The sequence below is a fragment of the Sinocyclocheilus rhinocerous genome, unplaced genomic scaffold (assembly GCF_001515625.1).
Source record: "Sinocyclocheilus rhinocerous isolate Xijiao unplaced genomic scaffold, SAMN03320098_v1.1 scaffold198, whole genome shotgun sequence".
NCBI classification, from domain to species: Eukaryota; Metazoa; Chordata; class Actinopteri; order Cypriniformes; family Cyprinidae; genus Sinocyclocheilus; species Sinocyclocheilus rhinocerous.
This window is the reverse complement of record NW_015635035.1, coordinates 233,282-250,240: the sequence shown is the minus strand read 5'-3', so window position 1 is coordinate 250,240 and position 16,959 is coordinate 233,282. Positions and strand designations below refer to the sequence as shown.

The following is a 16,959-nucleotide window of genomic DNA, read 5'->3' as shown; positions in this document are numbered from 1 at the left end:
ATCCTGTTTATAAATATACTTAGAAGAGACTGCTTGTAAATAATATATTTCCAGGGACAAAGAGAACCCAAAGGACTTATGTATGCCTCAAGTAATTCACTGTCTAACTTGTGTTCTTAGTAAGTTTACATCTGGGTTTTCTTTTGCTTTGCAGAACTTAAAGGAATAGTTTGCCAAAACATTCTGTTATCATTTACCCGTGACGTTGTAAATCTGCTTGACTTTCTTCTCTTTTTAATATAATCAAAGTGAATGAGGCTGTCAAGCTCCAAAATGACAAAAAAAAAAAAAACATCATTAAAGTGGTTCATATGACTCATGCACTATATTTCAAGTTTTCTGAAGTCATATGAGTCAGTGATAATCTTACTCTCTTTGCATGTTCAAGAGAGTTCATTAGTATGAAAGAAACATTCTTTTGAATTGGATCTTTTAAACGAATCGTTTGATGTTGTTCACAAATCTGGTCTGAATAATGTGGTTCTTGGGTTCAACTGACTGGTCGCAATGCAGTTTTTGGGTGAACTAATCCTTTTCAACAAATAATTAACAAATCTCCTGTTTTGTAATCAGGAGTTTAGTTCTCTCTCACTGTCTGAGCCGCTTGAGCTTTTACTGGCATCCATTAGAGAATATCTTATTTCTCTTTTCATATATTACTGACCTTTTCTCACTTTGACTGTAAATATGTTATCAGGCTTTTATACGGTTTTTGACATTTAGCAGATGCTTTTTATGCAAAGTGCCTCACAGTTCACTTAGTAAAGGGCTGGTCCTCCAGGAGCAGCCTGAGGTTAAGTAGCTTGCTCAAGGGAACAATGGCGACAGTTCATGAATCGGCCTTTCTGGGACCCAGAGCTTTAATCACTAGGCAACTGTCACCATCATATGCTCTTAGGAGGCGTTTGGCTCTCTTTTTTCTCAAAATCAATGTCAAAGTGACACTGTCCATTGGCTGTATGGCGAGGACAGAGCTAATAACCTTTGAATGTACAAGGTTTTGAAGATCAGTGAAATATAAAAAGTAGTGATGAATTACTGTAAGTGCCCTGTGCAGATGTCTAAGAACTTTATGACACATAATAGCTGACATAATTGTGTTACAATAGCAATTTGAGTCAAATATTAAAAATCCTTTCATTTTAAATTGAACAATTTAATTAAGTTATATTCCATTAGACCTTTCTCTAATGATCGTTCATTTTGAATTTACTTTTTAAATTAGTAATCAATTTAATTTTAATTCATTTTTTATTGCAGTATGCAGAATTGCATAAGTATGATATAAAAGTTAATAAACAACATGTACTTAATTTACTTTTTTCTAATTTTCTAATTGCACACTTCTACTGTCTTTGATATTTTAATGAATTGGATTGAAGTAAATAGCACAGGGGATACTATGAAGTGTCATTTCACCTAAATGTGGAAGAAACTTAACTTTTTATTCTTTAAATTCATAAATTCAGGGATAAAGATTTGCAGAATGATGACTGAAGCAGAGAATGTGGGTTGGACACATGGTTACTTTGATTGAAACCATTGGCAGTTCAGGATGGTTTATCAAAGCCAAGCATTCTGTGGAATGGACCTGCTTTGTGAAAGCTGCTGGCAGGCAGGTAGACAGAGATTTAGCATTTCAATCTCTAGGGGCAAGGACAGTAGGACACACTAGAAAAAATAAGTTAATAGGTGCTTGTAGGTCATCGGAAAGTCTAACATTATCAGGTTATCTAGATCGATGGCTTGTCACTTTGGTCACATGTTCTTGAGAACACTTCACCAGTCAAGTGAGGGCAGCGCTATGTTTACGCTCATTCTAAAAGGTCATGTTTGAATCTCACATGAGTAAAAGTAAGTGGTTCTGTGACCCGATGGAGGACAGACTTCAGGAAAGATAGAATGTAATGGAAGAAGAGTTTGTCAGTCTCATGAGAATCCAGTGTTATTCCAGGTGGTTTCTTGCTGTGTGAGGTTCAGTGAGGTTCCTAAAACAGTCAACAGTATTATTGTGAAATATCATTACAATTTAAAACTATTTTCTATGTTAAATATTCCAAAATGTAATTTATTCCTGTGATGGCTGAATTTTCAGCATCCATTACTCCAGTCTTCAGTGTCACATGAACATTCAGAAAATATTCTAATACTGATTTTATGTATTAGAACATTCCTTATTATTATCATTGTTGAAAATAATTTTTATCTTTGTGGAAACAGTGATACATTTTGTTTTTAGGATTTTTTGATGAATAGAAACAACAGCATTCATTTTAAATACATTTTTTGGTGACAATGTCAAAGTATTTACTGACACTATTGATCAATTTAATACATCATTGCTGGATGAAAGTATTAATTTTTTCTGAAAAAAATCTTACTAACCTTTTTGAACGATATATGTAGTATAGTTATAGTTATTTGGTAAACTGGTACTATAATTGAGCAAATATGCAAATATGTAATGTCAACTAATTGCTTTGAATTGATCATTCAGTGTTCCATTGCTTGATTGCACAACAAATATAACTGACTTTGTGAAGTTTTCACCCTAAAATAACTGCTCAAATCAATCCTGAAGTTATGAAGTCCAAGGAGCTGTGAAGCTGTCAAGTTAAAGTTGTTGAGGGGAGAAAGGCTACGAAGGGTTATAAAAAGATTGGCGAAGCTGTGAGCCTTCCTAGCAACATGAAGTCCATTGAAACAAAATAGAAAATTCGTGGCACAACCCAGTCACTGTTAAGATCAGACCTTCCAGCCAAACTGAGCAATAGGACAAGAAGGGCAATTGTCAGAAAAGGGTCCAAGAGGCCAGCTATACAACAATGAAATGGAAACTATCCAGACTTCAAAAATCTCTTTGACATTTTACAGATTGAGCCTCTTTGGGAGAGTGGCTTGAGAAAGGGTAATATTAAGTCGTGCCTAGAGTTTTATAGAAGACATTTGAAAAAACTTTAAGCCTTCTGAAAGAAAATATCGTTATATATATTAAGAAACAAAATCTAGGGGGAGTATATATTTTTGGAGGGTATTTTTGGGACAATGCAGAATGTTATAACACAGGATAGTCATCAGCAAAGACTTTTAACAAGTCTCCTTACGTGCCATCTGCCTCATTAACCTTGCTATGCTCCTCGATTGCAAAATTGGCCAGTCTTAAAAAATCAATATGTTGGATTGAAGGGGAAAGAAAGTGGAATTTTTGAGAGCTTTGCTGCTGAACTGACAGCTACCATTTAGGAAATAGAGTAACTGCTCAACCCTTTGTCCTGAACTTCTTAATTACAGTAATCGTGTAATTAGACAATGGTGTCTTAAATATTCATGCAGCGTTTAACTTTGACATCATCCCAATATCTTAATGCTTTTAATCACTGGCGCACATTCAAAGGATGCTGAGTAATTTGTTATATTTTGATTTGAGAGCAGTGTTCCACTCCTTGAGCCTTGATTTCAAGATGTAGAAAGTACTATAGCTGAACAGATGTTTCCATGTTTGCAATCTCTGAAGGCACTGAAACTGTAATTTTTGGACCTGGAACCTGGACGTTTCATTTGGAGTGGGTTCAAATTTCTAGAATAGTGTTTTTAGAATAGAGGTTTTCAATTTATACAGTACACATATGCTGTACACACTACTATGCTGTTGTATTCATCAAAGAATGCTGAAAATTTATGTTTCAAAAAATATATTAGGATAAGAATCACAGTTTTCAGTGTGATGATAATAAGAAATGTTTCTTGAGCACCAAACCAGCATATTAGATTATAGATATGATTTTTGAAGGATCACGTGACACTGAATACTGAACTAGTGGCTACTTAAAATTCAGCTTTACCAGCACAGGAATAAATTACATTTTAAAATATATTAACACAGAAAGCATTTTAAATTATAGTAATATTTTGCAGTATTACTGTTTTTACTGTAATTTTAAGTAAATAAATGCAGCCATGGTGAGGATGAGACCTTACAAAACTTAAAAAAATCTATAATATATGCTAAAAAAGATGAAATTCCAGAAGGAAGCAATTGCAAGAAAATGCTAATTCTCTTCTGATTTTTAAGACAACAAGCTGAACAACTATTTTGAAGTAGTACATTTATTTGAGAGGATGATGCCGTTTCAATTTCAGTAACCACAACAGGATTGGGGTCTGTTGTTGTTGACTGGACCCGCTGACTTCATTGAGTGAATTCATCTCTTTGATCACTGATCTGTGTGACCAGATGCTCAGGTTACGGGAGCGAGAGCGGAACCCTTGAGAGATCAAAGACAAACAATTCCTATCTCATCTGAAGCTGTAAGCACAGAATTAAGCGGGCGGATTAACTCATCCTCAGTTGTATGCCAGGCTGTCCCACAGAGAGTGACGTTTGACTGTCAGGGTGAGTGTTTTACCACCCGTGTAATGTAAGCAACAAAGAATTGTGCTTTACAAAGTAACTTCAGGCTTTGTTGTCTCAGAGTTATCCGTGCATTTTATTTAGAAATGATTTCAAGAAAAGGAAATTGAAATCACTTGCTCATCAGTGGATCCTCTGCAGTGAATGGGTGCCGTCAGAATGAGAGTACAAACAGCTGATAAAAGCATAACAATAATCCACAAGTAATTCACACCACTACAGTGCATGAATTGTTTTGTGAAGTGAAAAGCTGCATATTTGTAAGAAACTATCCATCAAGATATTTTTAACTTCAAACGTTGATAGTTCAAACTATCAATAATATTGCAGTTCTAATCAAATATATCTGGATTTTGGATATGGATTTTGATGTGAGACGACAACAGGGGATGATTTATCACTGGAGGAACTGTTATTATAGATTATGGGCTTATATTTTGTCCAGAATCAATGGTTTAAAAATGCCTTAACGATGGATTAGTTTCTTATAAACACAGCTTTTTGTCAGAAATCTTATTTTGATGGCACTCATTCACTGCAGAAGGATCCATTGGTAAGCAAGTGATCAAATGCCAAATTCTCCAAATCTCCTCATCTACATCTTGGATGGCCTCAGCATGAATACAATTTCAGTACATTTTAATTTCTGGGTGAACTATTAATTTAATAAATTATGTTAATATGCACCATGCAGATTCTGATTGGTCAGTTGCAGCATTTAGTATTCAATATTTTATTTCTATAATGACTGTTAAACTGTATTTGACCACTGAAAAAAATAATGTACAACTGTAAAAAGTGGTAAGAGGCAACTGGCCTGAACTATTTTTTTTTACCTAATTTGATCCTTAAAGATAGAAAAATACCTTTTTTTTGTTAAGCTAATGTTAATGATATTAAATAATATTTTTGACTTGAATAAATGTGAATTAATAGTCCTATTAGAGGTTACAGTGAGGCACATTTTTAGGTAACCTGACAAAACATTATTTTTTTTTTTACTGTGTACTTTTATATCTCTTTATCACTCCACCATCTGTAAAAATGCATCTGATATCTTGGGAAAACCAAAACCAATAAGAGGCACAAAAAGCTGCATGAGAGCAAACTTAAAATAGAGGGAGCTGTATCATTGTAGCTAATTATGTGAGCTAAATAGCCCATAGAAAAAACTACTTGGATTGCAGATAAACAGTAATGTACAAATTACCAATGTAATATTGTTGCAGTATTTCCTTCTAATTTGTAGCATTTAAGCTACAAATAAGATGAAATAATTTAAGCTCAAATTATTTTTTCATGTCCACATATTATGTTATTTGCTAGGTAGCCATGAAATTAGTAGGATAATTTATAGTCAGCAAGTTGTTATCACAAAATAAACCCCTTCAGAGTGGTACAATGGCGATAATGACCTGTAATGATATACGATAATGACCGGCTGACTGTACATAAACATTAGCCCCGTAAGAAGCAGCTAACAAGATCTTTGCATAGCCGCTCTCTTTTCTTGAAACTGTTTCAGCTTTACAGGGGAAATTAGTGAACATATGCTCTTCCTCTCTGCTGACTTAGCAGGGTGACCCATGAGATCTGCAGTGTAGTTTTGTGCGCTTTGTATTATCTTAGCAAGCAGAACATATTTGTTGTCACCCAGCATTTTCAGACCGGAGGTGGCATCTTCACTATTATGACATCTTAATAACTGTGATTTGTCTGGACAATTCTCAGCTTCATGGCTCGCTAGTTTGATAGTTATGTGTCTGAGAGCGAAACAGTTTGATATGGTAAACCTGAGAGGTTTGATGCCAATGTATCGGACACCAAGTTTCTTTCTCTGCAAGACTCATTGAGCTGAGGAATATGTGCCATGTCCTGGCATTCCTACACAGCTCTCAACTTATGCCCAGTCCGAGAGGAATTTGTTAATAGCGCTACCCCCTGATTGTGAAGCCATCTGTTCTGAAACAAGTTGTCAAAGGGAAGAAAGTGAATTTGTAAAGGCTGTAATTTTATATCCTTCTTTCAATCACTTACTTACCAGTCCAGAGTGGCTCTATCAGTTACATACAGCTCCCAGTATGGTGTGGACTTCATACTGTGCACTTTGGAAAATGTAAGTGAAATTATGTTTCACAACAGGACGTTTTTATGAGACGTAGATGACCACATCATCCAAAAGACAATCTTGACGTCAATGTTGCTTGCCTTTCCCTCAGCATCTGTTGTCCCTGGCTTTTATATACCTCGCTTCTCCCTTGATGATAAAATAATGGGGCAATTTTCCACATCAGAGCATTATTTCCATGCCAAGTTGTTGTGTCTCAGGCTGCTACTGTAAGAAGGAAAGATCAGACATGCAGGCAAAGCTACAAAAAGACCCCTTGCAGTTTCTCAGCAGTGCTTTTGCTCAGTTACAAAGCAATAGAGAGTTCAATACAACTGTTGTATTTATGTTTTTAAAATTGTACAAGGTGAAACAAAAAAAAAAAAATATATACACTGAACAAAATTATAAACGCAACACGTAATGTCAGTAGGACATATCAGTTTACATTTCCAAACGTTCATTTTGCCATTAATTGTAATAATCCAGTGAGATTTTTGTTTGCACAAGGAGTCTGAAAACAGCCACTCCACACAGAGATCTGATCTCATCATCATCCAGTCTGTCTGGAATGACATGAAGAAACAGAACAAACTGAAACAGACTAAATCCAGAAGAACTGTGGCAACGTCTCCAAGATGCTTCAAGAGACCTACCTGAAAAGATATCTGAAAGCTATGCGCAAGTGCCCCTAGGGCAAAAGCTGCTTTGTTTAAACGCAAAGGATGGTCACACCAAATATTGATTTAATTTAGTTAACAGAAGTTAATTGATAAATAAAATCTATTTATGACATTATTTTTGACAGCATCCTCATTTTACAGCATTTGTACACAAGTGCCTAAAACTTTTAACAGTACTGTAGCTTTGTATGTATATGTATGTAAATACACCACTGTGTATATACATACAAACATATATATTTGCTTATTGCTTGTTTTTTTTTCTGAATGGCTTGCAGCTAAAAAAATACTTTATGCTTAATGTGAGAGTATAATAAATGATTAAGAGCAAAATGTCTTCCCTCTACTTTAACAGTGCAGGCCTCACAGTATGAGGTCTGTCTCCTGGAGTGCGGTGGGGTTGGAGGCTTCTCTTGGATTTTTCATGGATATTTCTGGAATCATGAAGGCACAGTTCACCAGAGGGCAAGACTTGGCTGTCAATGGATATTATTCGCCAGGGCTAAGGTTGCACTTTATGACTACACTGCAGCAGTGTACACACAGAACAGATGTTCATCACAGCACCTAAAAGGCACGTGGGAAAACCAATAAAGAATTTCAAAGGAGCCACTCTGCAGGGGTCTATGAACAAACAGCCTGGTGTTGGAAAGAAGGAAGGAGCAAGGAAAATTGCCAGCTGATCATAGTTAACTAGATTGTTATTGTTATCAACGTGCTGCATCAAGATGAGACCAACCTACACCTTACTGCTGTGATTCACATCATAAAATTGACTCTGCATGACCTCAGGTACAAAGTGGTGGAGCAGTTTTAATGAGATGGATTTCAACCAAGTACACTGATTTAATTTGAATTGATTAGTAACAAAAAGCTTTTCTGGTTACAAACCTCTCCTTTCACATAATCAGAACACATCTGTGAACACTGTGAATGAGATTTTAAAACCTTTAGCACTTTTTTGTATAATTATATGAAGTTTAAGTTCTTTGAATAAAAATTAAAGCTCATATAAAACAAAGCCTCAGATGGCCCACCCACAGACCACCCAGAGCCTGTTCACTGAGCATCTAAAAGCATATTGATTTTACATATTTACATATTAATTACACAACTTTCAAGGGTAAAGGCACAAAGGGTTCTGTTTCAGTTCAGTTTCATTTTTTTGATATAATTTTTACTACATGCAATCCAGCACCATGATAATTCTCTAGAACTCTATACATGTTTTCCATTACTTTAACTCATCAACATAATTTAACCAGTTTCAACTTCATTTAAGTTATACAAGATTCAACTCATTTTTTTCTTCAGTTTTGAGCTGGATGTGTTTGGCCCACCACTTGGTAACTATTTAACTACGCTGTGAAAAAAACCCATAAAATAGGCCACAGTGTACTATATTAATATGAAGGAATTTTCTGTAGGTATTTTTTTACAGGTGTTTTACATGTATTTTGCACTTCAGTGCATTGTGTTTTAGGGTTAATGGAAATGTCCGTAAAAGTACCAATGTACGGCTATGCGAGGCTGATTCACTAGTCCCTCAACCCTATTAAAATCTGCCAAGAAATCATGCTTCTACTCAAAACATTATTTTGTCATAAATTTGTAAGACTGAGAGAAATGTTTTCTTAGCTTTTAAGACGCTTTTACAATTAAATTCACTGAAATGGTCACCTGTTGGTACTTAAATTACACTTACTTTCTCATTTTCCCCCTTATTTTACAGCATTAACCCAATTATAGGGTCTACTTTCCATGTGAAGCCTCGGGCTCTCTATTGGTTTAAATCTGAGCACAATAATACGACCTGGATGATAATTTATTTCTGTCCAATAAGGAGTGATTTCTCATAACTCCTCGGCAGAGCAGATGTCATCTGTTTTTAGTGGATATATTTTAGCTCTTCAGAGTTGAGGACAAGATGTTTTTCTATAAATCCTGTGCCTGGGAAGTGCACATTTTGTAAATTGTCCACGGTCATTTGGGAATTTTACTATTATACTGCATTATGACCATATACACTAAACCATTTTGAAAACATCTCGTTATAGTTATTATTTTTAATGATATCAGGTAGCTTTCTGTAATACTTTTGATTGATCAGTTGTGGCATTATTGTGTCATACATGGCAATACCTGAGATTGAAAGCAGATCTAGTTTTATTTCTCTCAAATCACCACAGACTTAACTGCAAATGACAAATGCAATGACACCATCTCAGTTATCGATCTTATTAATTATTACCTCATTAGGCGATTTAATATTACTGCATTTTTGCTGTGTTCGTCTTGTTGCTGGGATTTGCACATAGTAGTGGAGTGGGTCCTCATATTTATTTATTTCATAAGTGTACTTTCACTTCATAAAATACTAGCCTACAAGACTACTAATGCATAATAATATATAATAACTACAAAATGTCTTATGATATTGGTTGTAATTCTCATTAGATGAATGCAAATAAAAAATGGGCCTTTATTTATAGCTTTTTCCCCAGCAAACATGAATGGTTTATGAAACTGTCTGACCTGATTTCTTATGTGAAATGGAATATGACGACAGGAATAGCACCCCAAATGGCCTTAAACTTCACCATGATAAAGTGTGTCTGCCTTTAAATCCACCCCAGTTGAGTCTCTCTCCATTTGCCCTTTAATAGCACAGGAAAATAAGGAACTGTGGGTACGAGTTAGACCCCATAACCAAGATGAATGAATGAACTGCCATTTACCACTGCCAAGGCTTGAAGTTCTCATATTCCACATCAATTAGGCACAGTGGGGTGAAAAAGCAGGGATATAGTGGAAAACATTGCTACAGAGAACGGCTCACCTGACTATTCATTCATTATTCAGTTGAATTTAATAAACAAATTGAAGAACATTACAATTTTAGCATACACAAAGGCGGATTTTAAAGAATTTGTACGTATATATTTTGTTCTGTTACAGATGGTGTTATACAAACTTCCTGTACCAGGTCCCAATAAGAATAAAAGCTCTTGTACAGTATGTGATCAGTATGGTAGTGGACACGTTTGGAGGAGCAAGGGGTAATGAGTGAGATCACAGGTGACCCTGTGGAGCTGCTAATTCAATAGGGCTGCTGAATAATCAGCTGCTGATGCTCTTCGATAATGGAAACGCATTTTCTTGTGCCCTTGGCACCAACTAAAGCCCTGAGCAGAATACCACACCAGAAAATGGGCTTGATCCCATTTTTTAGCTCAAGCACAGTGTACGACTTACGATGCGATGCATCTTCCATGGCTTTTGTGGTCAGTGCTAACACTGAGTCACTACCTGAAAACCATTTTTTTCTACACATATTTTACTTGTTTTGTGCTAAAAAAAAAAGGATTTCAATCTGCCTCATAATACTCGGCTGTAATGCAGGGCAATGAAAACACTGACCAGCAATGCATGGCATTAATGTGGAGGACTTGTGCATTTACAGTGTTGACATAATGTTCCTCGAGCGGTACCATGAGGCTGCATTAAGTGGGTTTTATGTATTTGGGTCATGTTTGAGTTCCCCTAATTCCTAATTAATTACTATGACTCTCTCACTAGATCACATGATAAATGCCCTCTGCAGTGTATACCTTCAGGGATAAAGGCAGGATAGAGTGGTATATATTTTTTTTTGTCCGTTAACAAAATGCTTGGTGTAACAGCTCAGTTTGTTTGGTGTGGCTTAGTGGTTGAAATTTAGTACTGGAACAGATAAAGGTTTAAACCTTAGAGCTTGAATTGCTACCATTGTGCCTTTGGGTTGCTTAACTCCTGAATAGGGGCTCATTGATAATGACATCAACAATGATGTCACTACTATATGCCCCATCATTTTTTAAAACTGTGAGTTGCTTTTATTCCAACGTGTCTGATAAATGAAGAAAAGAGAAAAAAATGGATCATCATCAAACCATGAACCTTATATTGTAGTGCTTTCATGCATAAATCAATGTCAAATCAGACGTTTAACATCATCCGTGTTGAGAGGGGGTGACATGCTTGAGAACTGACCTGTCGAATGCATGTCCTCCAAATGCAGAATGAAATGATTACATCCCTAATGGCACTACTTCAAAAAGCATGACTTTGATAGTGAGAAATCCCATCAGGAATGTCGTTACATTTTTAGGAGCAACAACAGAGTTCTTAAGGAGGAAGAGGAGGCAGTAATGACGATGCTGCAGCGCTCAATGGATTCACATCCCCTTGGAAACTAATTTGGTTTTATGCAATTACACGTTTAAATGTGTCCCCAATGGAATGATCATGTTTGCCATTCAATAGCAACCCTGGTGTGGCATTTAGATTTTTTTTCTCTTTATTGCTGGAGGGGGGGTCTTTAACCTCAAATTCAGCAAATTCAGACAATCAGTAAATCAATGTTTTTGTATTTTTTTTAATTTAAATTTGTATTTTTACATACTAATGACCTAAGTAGTCAAAGGAATCGTTCACCCCAGAAATGAAAATGTACTCACCCTCAGGCCATCCAAGATGTCGATGAGTTTGTTTCTTCATCGGAACAGATTTTGAGAAATTTAGCATTGCATCACTTGCTTATCAAAGGATCCTCTGCAGTGAATGGGTTCTGTCAAAATGAGAGGTCAAACAGCTGATTAAAACATTACAAGTAATCCAAACCACTCCAGTCCATTAATTAGCATCTTGTGAAGTACAAATCTGCATGTTTGTGATAAACAAATCCATCGTTAAGACATTTGAAACCATTTGAAACCATTTCTTCCAGCTTTCTCCAGTGAAAAAGTCATCTTTTATGAATCAGCAGAGAAATATACACAGATCAAGCACAGTTTGTACATGAAAACAGTCCAAAACAGTTCTGAACAAATATGCCAGTGGATTTTGATGTGAGAGGACGACAGAGGATGGGATTTTTTTTTTTTTACTAGCGAAAGCGTTACTTTGGATTATGGATTTGTATTTTGGCCAGAAGTGATCATTTGAAGTTAAAGACATCTTAATGATAAATTTGTTTATTATAAACACGCAGCTTTTTGCTTTACAGACCATTAATTGGTGGACTGGATTACTTGTGGATTATTGTGATCTTTTTATCATAGGATTCTCATTCTGACAGCACCCATTCACTCATATATACTTGAGAACTTAATTCTGCAGAATCACTGACAATCGTTTAGGTGATACATGAATATGTCATACTATATTGTCTTTATGACAACAATGACAAGGTGCTGTTACCTTCCCATGAGCCTTGTCAGTGCATGCTACCAGCATTTCCATGGAGAAGTATCATTAGGTTTAAAGTGCTCGATGCTTAACTTTGTTCATTACTTTAACAGTGCTGCGCTGTGATGAATTGATGACTAAAAAAGCATGTTTATTGTGAAGAATAAAGCATTAGGCTGTTATTTTGGAGAACTAATCAACTCGCTATGCAAAAAATGGTACTGCTGTCATTTATGCATCCGTATATAACCTTCTAACAGATGAACTGTAATTTCTGTAACTTCATCTGCATGTTGAACAGCTATGGGATGTTTGCTACTCTCTTACATCATACGCATTAAACATTTCCCACAGAAAAAAAAGGAAACATATGGAATAAACTAACATCCACAATAAATTAAGGGTAAGAGGGAGACTAGTGAGAAACAAAAGGCTTTTCTACAGAGACATGTTGATTTATTGTTGGCTTTAGAATGCAGCCCCTTGAGTTAAACTGTAGCAGAGCGGAGTATAAATCACACCACACCTGAAATATAACAGTCCATTTGGCCTCAGAAGTCACAAATGCAAGCCTTGGTCTTCACGCTATACTACATCACTCTGGTCCTCAGCTGGCTGAGGGTTTGTCGGTACGTCGGTTGAATGAACTTTGCGCTTTGTTGAGATGGACTCTAGTTTAATGCAATCCATCAAGCTGTGAATCCTTATGTTGCTCCATCACAGATAGATTCACAGAATATTCTTCAGCATATACTAGACCACCTCACTTTGAAACTTAAACTGACTTATTAAACAGATGTTAACATGACTTTGAAGTTCTTGTTCTAATTGGCATTTCCTTTTGAAGCAACTGTTGGATGTAGATAGAACTGAGGAATTAAAGCGCTCACCTTATATACTGTATGTGGGGGTATATTTCATCTTCACAGCACCAGCTGTTTATCTAATCACCGCATAACATCTAAAAGGCTCTATTTGAATGTTTATCCGAACTTTACTTTTTACGCTCAGTTAATAATCATGGCAAAAAGCACCACAACATTTTGATATATATATTTTTTAATCTTCCTTGTTATAACATGCAAATCTTAGCTGAAACATAGCAAATGAAAAAAAAAAATTATATCTCACGGTGTTGCAGAAACAATTGCTACAAAAGATGCTCAAAGTGGTTCAAGTAAGCAATCAACATTTTTCAGACAATATGATTTGGTTAAAATGAGCTGTATTTATCTGGCACAAAAACAATAACAATACCAATTAGGAATACACAATGCTATTTGGTGTGGTGTTATAATACCATAATAGGTATTATATGTATTTTCTTAAACTACAAGGGCTGCAAAATAATGTGAACACCTGGGAAATAGGTAATATTTATTTATTAAGTTTTTTTTTTTTACCACCATTTGGCTTTAATACAGCTTCCTACCTTATTAGATTAGATTCATACAACTTGTAAATAGTCTTCAGCAGAATGTCATCTATCAGAACATCTGCCAGTTGCTTCAGAGATGTTGGAGAAGAGAATCTGCTCTTCACCCTTTTCTCTCAAACTGCCCACAGTGGTTTGATAATGCTCAAGCCAGATGATTTGTCTGGCCAGGGCAGATGTTGAGGTTCATCTTGGCAGGCCCGTAGCCAGCTATGAGGTCACCGAGGTCCGGACCTCGGTAAATTTTTTCCTGTACAAAAATAAAATTGGTTCTCTGAATGACTAATTTGCTGTTAAACTCCTCGTATGAATGTCTGCATGACATGTATAATTAAGTTTAGAACACTTGCAAGAATGTTTAGCGTCCGTAGTATGAAAATAATCGCTGTGAGACGCTGGTGGAGTGAACGAGACTTGACAGGCCTCTGTGTTGCCAGATCCAGCTATTATAAGCGTTTTTTTGACTTGTCTTTTCCACTTAATTTGACACTTTAGAAAGTTAATAAAGTAGGACATTACAGTTTAGGGTCAGCAAAATCTTTATCTTATCTTAAGTGCAAAAGATTTAAAATATTTTTTTGGTTTATTTTAGTTTTTTGAAAAATAGCTTATAAATCTCTAATGCGGCTATATTATCACCTAATATTGGTATCAATCTATTTTGTGTAGGCCCGTTATTTTTGAGCGGGAACACCACACGTGTGATTTTCTTTTTTTTTTGGCAATTTTTTGATAATTTGTACAAAATAAAAGCTTTTCAAAACAAATTTCTTGGTTAAACATTTAAAGCATGCTAGTGTGATAAACAGTGCAATTTTTAAAAAAATATTTTATTTAATATTGATAAAATTATCCACAAATAACACTTTTTTTTTTCACTCAAAAACTGATGTATGTAAGCTCAGATTAATGAGGCCTACGATGAATCAGTTCCAAAAATAGACATAAAACCAGTCCTAATTGAAAGAAAACAAGCTGACAAAAAGATTGATGCCAAATATTAGGTGATAATATTGCATAACAAGAGATTTATAAGCTATTTTTTGAAGGCCGGTCATTTTTGACCGGGAACACCAGTGTAACAAGGTTAAATAACATAAAAAATGTTTAACAAAAATTAACAATTTTTGCGGTGGAATTAGTTATGCCCTGCGTGAACAAAGTCAGTAAATCTTAGTTCAATGCGAGAACGTTAATCAACATTTTCGGGAGAAAGAAAATTCTCTCCGGGTCAAAATGTCCCGAACACAACCTGAAGGTTAATAACACCTTAATTCATCCCCCACACTTTTTTTCGGGCAAGTGTGTTCACATAAAGGTTTTCAAAGGCCGGTGTGAATAAATCTAGATTTAATGGGATAGTCTGTGCATGACCTGATGTTTTATTCGTATCCAGAATGAGGCGATGTGATTGTGAACATCACGGAGCGCTGAACACTCTCGTGCATGTTTCACTCATACTCGAAGCCGGAAGGCGCTCTTGCCAGAAATTCCCAGACGGACTCAGAAGTAATAACTTGAAGTGCCAGAAAATCCCTATATGGACAAAAGCATCCAGCTATCACTGTTTAAGCTGTTAAACGTTTGGATGTGAAGACATTAAACACACGATTGCGACAATATATGGTTTATGTGGGCTTTTCAAGTCATCTCCAGGTAATAAATAAAGTATATGAATAATGCAGTGCTAGTGTTTGTAGTATATAAACAAATCATTAGCAAAATATAAGAAAAATATTATAGAATACAAATGATTGGTTATTGTCCAGCAGTGTATTTGATTTCTTAGCCAATTAAAAGTAAGAAATAAGAGTAAAATAAAACTTGTGACCCTGGACCACAAAAGCAGTCTTAAGGCTTACGAATATCGCGCGATTATCGCCGACGTTTAACGCCTCGTGACTAAACAAAGGGCGCCAATGTGAGTGTGCACACCGACGCGCAAAACGCGAGGCGTAAAAGCGTCATTTTTTAAAAAACCGCCTCGGACTCGTTTTTTTGGTTTGACACGCCGCGTTAAAACTGCATGGCCGACCAATGAGATTGGCACTGTTGTTCACATGCCTGGAGCTGCTGAAGTTACAGTAAAACACGACTTGGTGGCGCTCAAGCACAAAACGGTCTTGCCGAATAGCCACAAAAACATTATATGGGTCAAAATTATCGATTTTTCTTTTATGTCAAAAATCATTAGGATATTAAGTAAAGATCATGTTCCATGAAGATATTTTGTAAATTTCCTACTGTAAATATATTAAAACTTAATTTTTTATTAATAATATGCATTGCTAAGAACTTCATTTGGACAACTTTAAAGGCAATTTTATCAATATTTAGATTTTTTTGCACCCCAGATTCGGAGAAGTGCTCACTAACACAGATTTAGACACATTTGTGAACAATATTTGAGAGAAATAGGCCTTTTGTGTACATCAAAAAAGTCTTAGATCTTTGAGTTCAGCTCATGAAAAATGGGGGCAAAAACAAAAGTGTTTATAATTTTGTTCAGTGTATATATATTACATTTGAAATTTCTGTCCCCCTGACTTCTGAAATGATGGCTACACCCTTGCACTCTGCTAAACAGGCTCCCATGATTTGTTCTTTTTGGAAATTTGCTTATACTACACTCAACCTAGAGAATATAAACAATGAAAAGATAAATAATAATCAAAAAAAAACATTTGTTTGTTTGTTTTTTTTTCACTGTAGCCTATACAACTGATATTAGCCCCTATTAGTGTTGTCAAAAGACCCGGTATTTCGGTACCAAGTCGGTACATTGAAATAAACATCGGCGTTAGCGTATACGTAGTTAATCGTTAGCATAAGCGCGGCTAACGCTAATATAATGAGCATTAGAATGAATTTTGTTCATTTTGTTCAAAATTATTTCTTTAACTATTTAATGCGCCTATAACTTTTATTACTGTAAAAGACAGGAGGACATATTGGTATTTACTATTTTTACACACCAGAGGCTTTTAAATGAACTGTGTAACCAAAATATGCGTGTTAGAGAATGTACAAATGTATGGTTAACAGTGTTTATATCATATAGTGTATATGTCATATCAGTCCGTCAGAAAAAGTT

At 35.6% G+C, this 16,959-nt stretch overlaps 1 long non-coding RNA gene across 1 annotated transcript in view; it reads left to right on the top strand.

Moving 5' to 3' along the window:
• The first annotated feature begins 6,396 nt into the window (after window positions 1-6,396).
• The window catches only part of LOC107746260 (uncharacterized), a 24,582-nt gene continuing 14,019 nt past the window's right edge, over window positions 6,397-16,959 (top strand). Inside the window, exon 1 of the long non-coding RNA XR_001640673.1 lies at window positions 6,397-6,408. This is a non-coding gene — a long non-coding RNA (uncharacterized LOC107746260). The remainder of the gene's footprint in view (window positions 6,409-16,959) is intronic.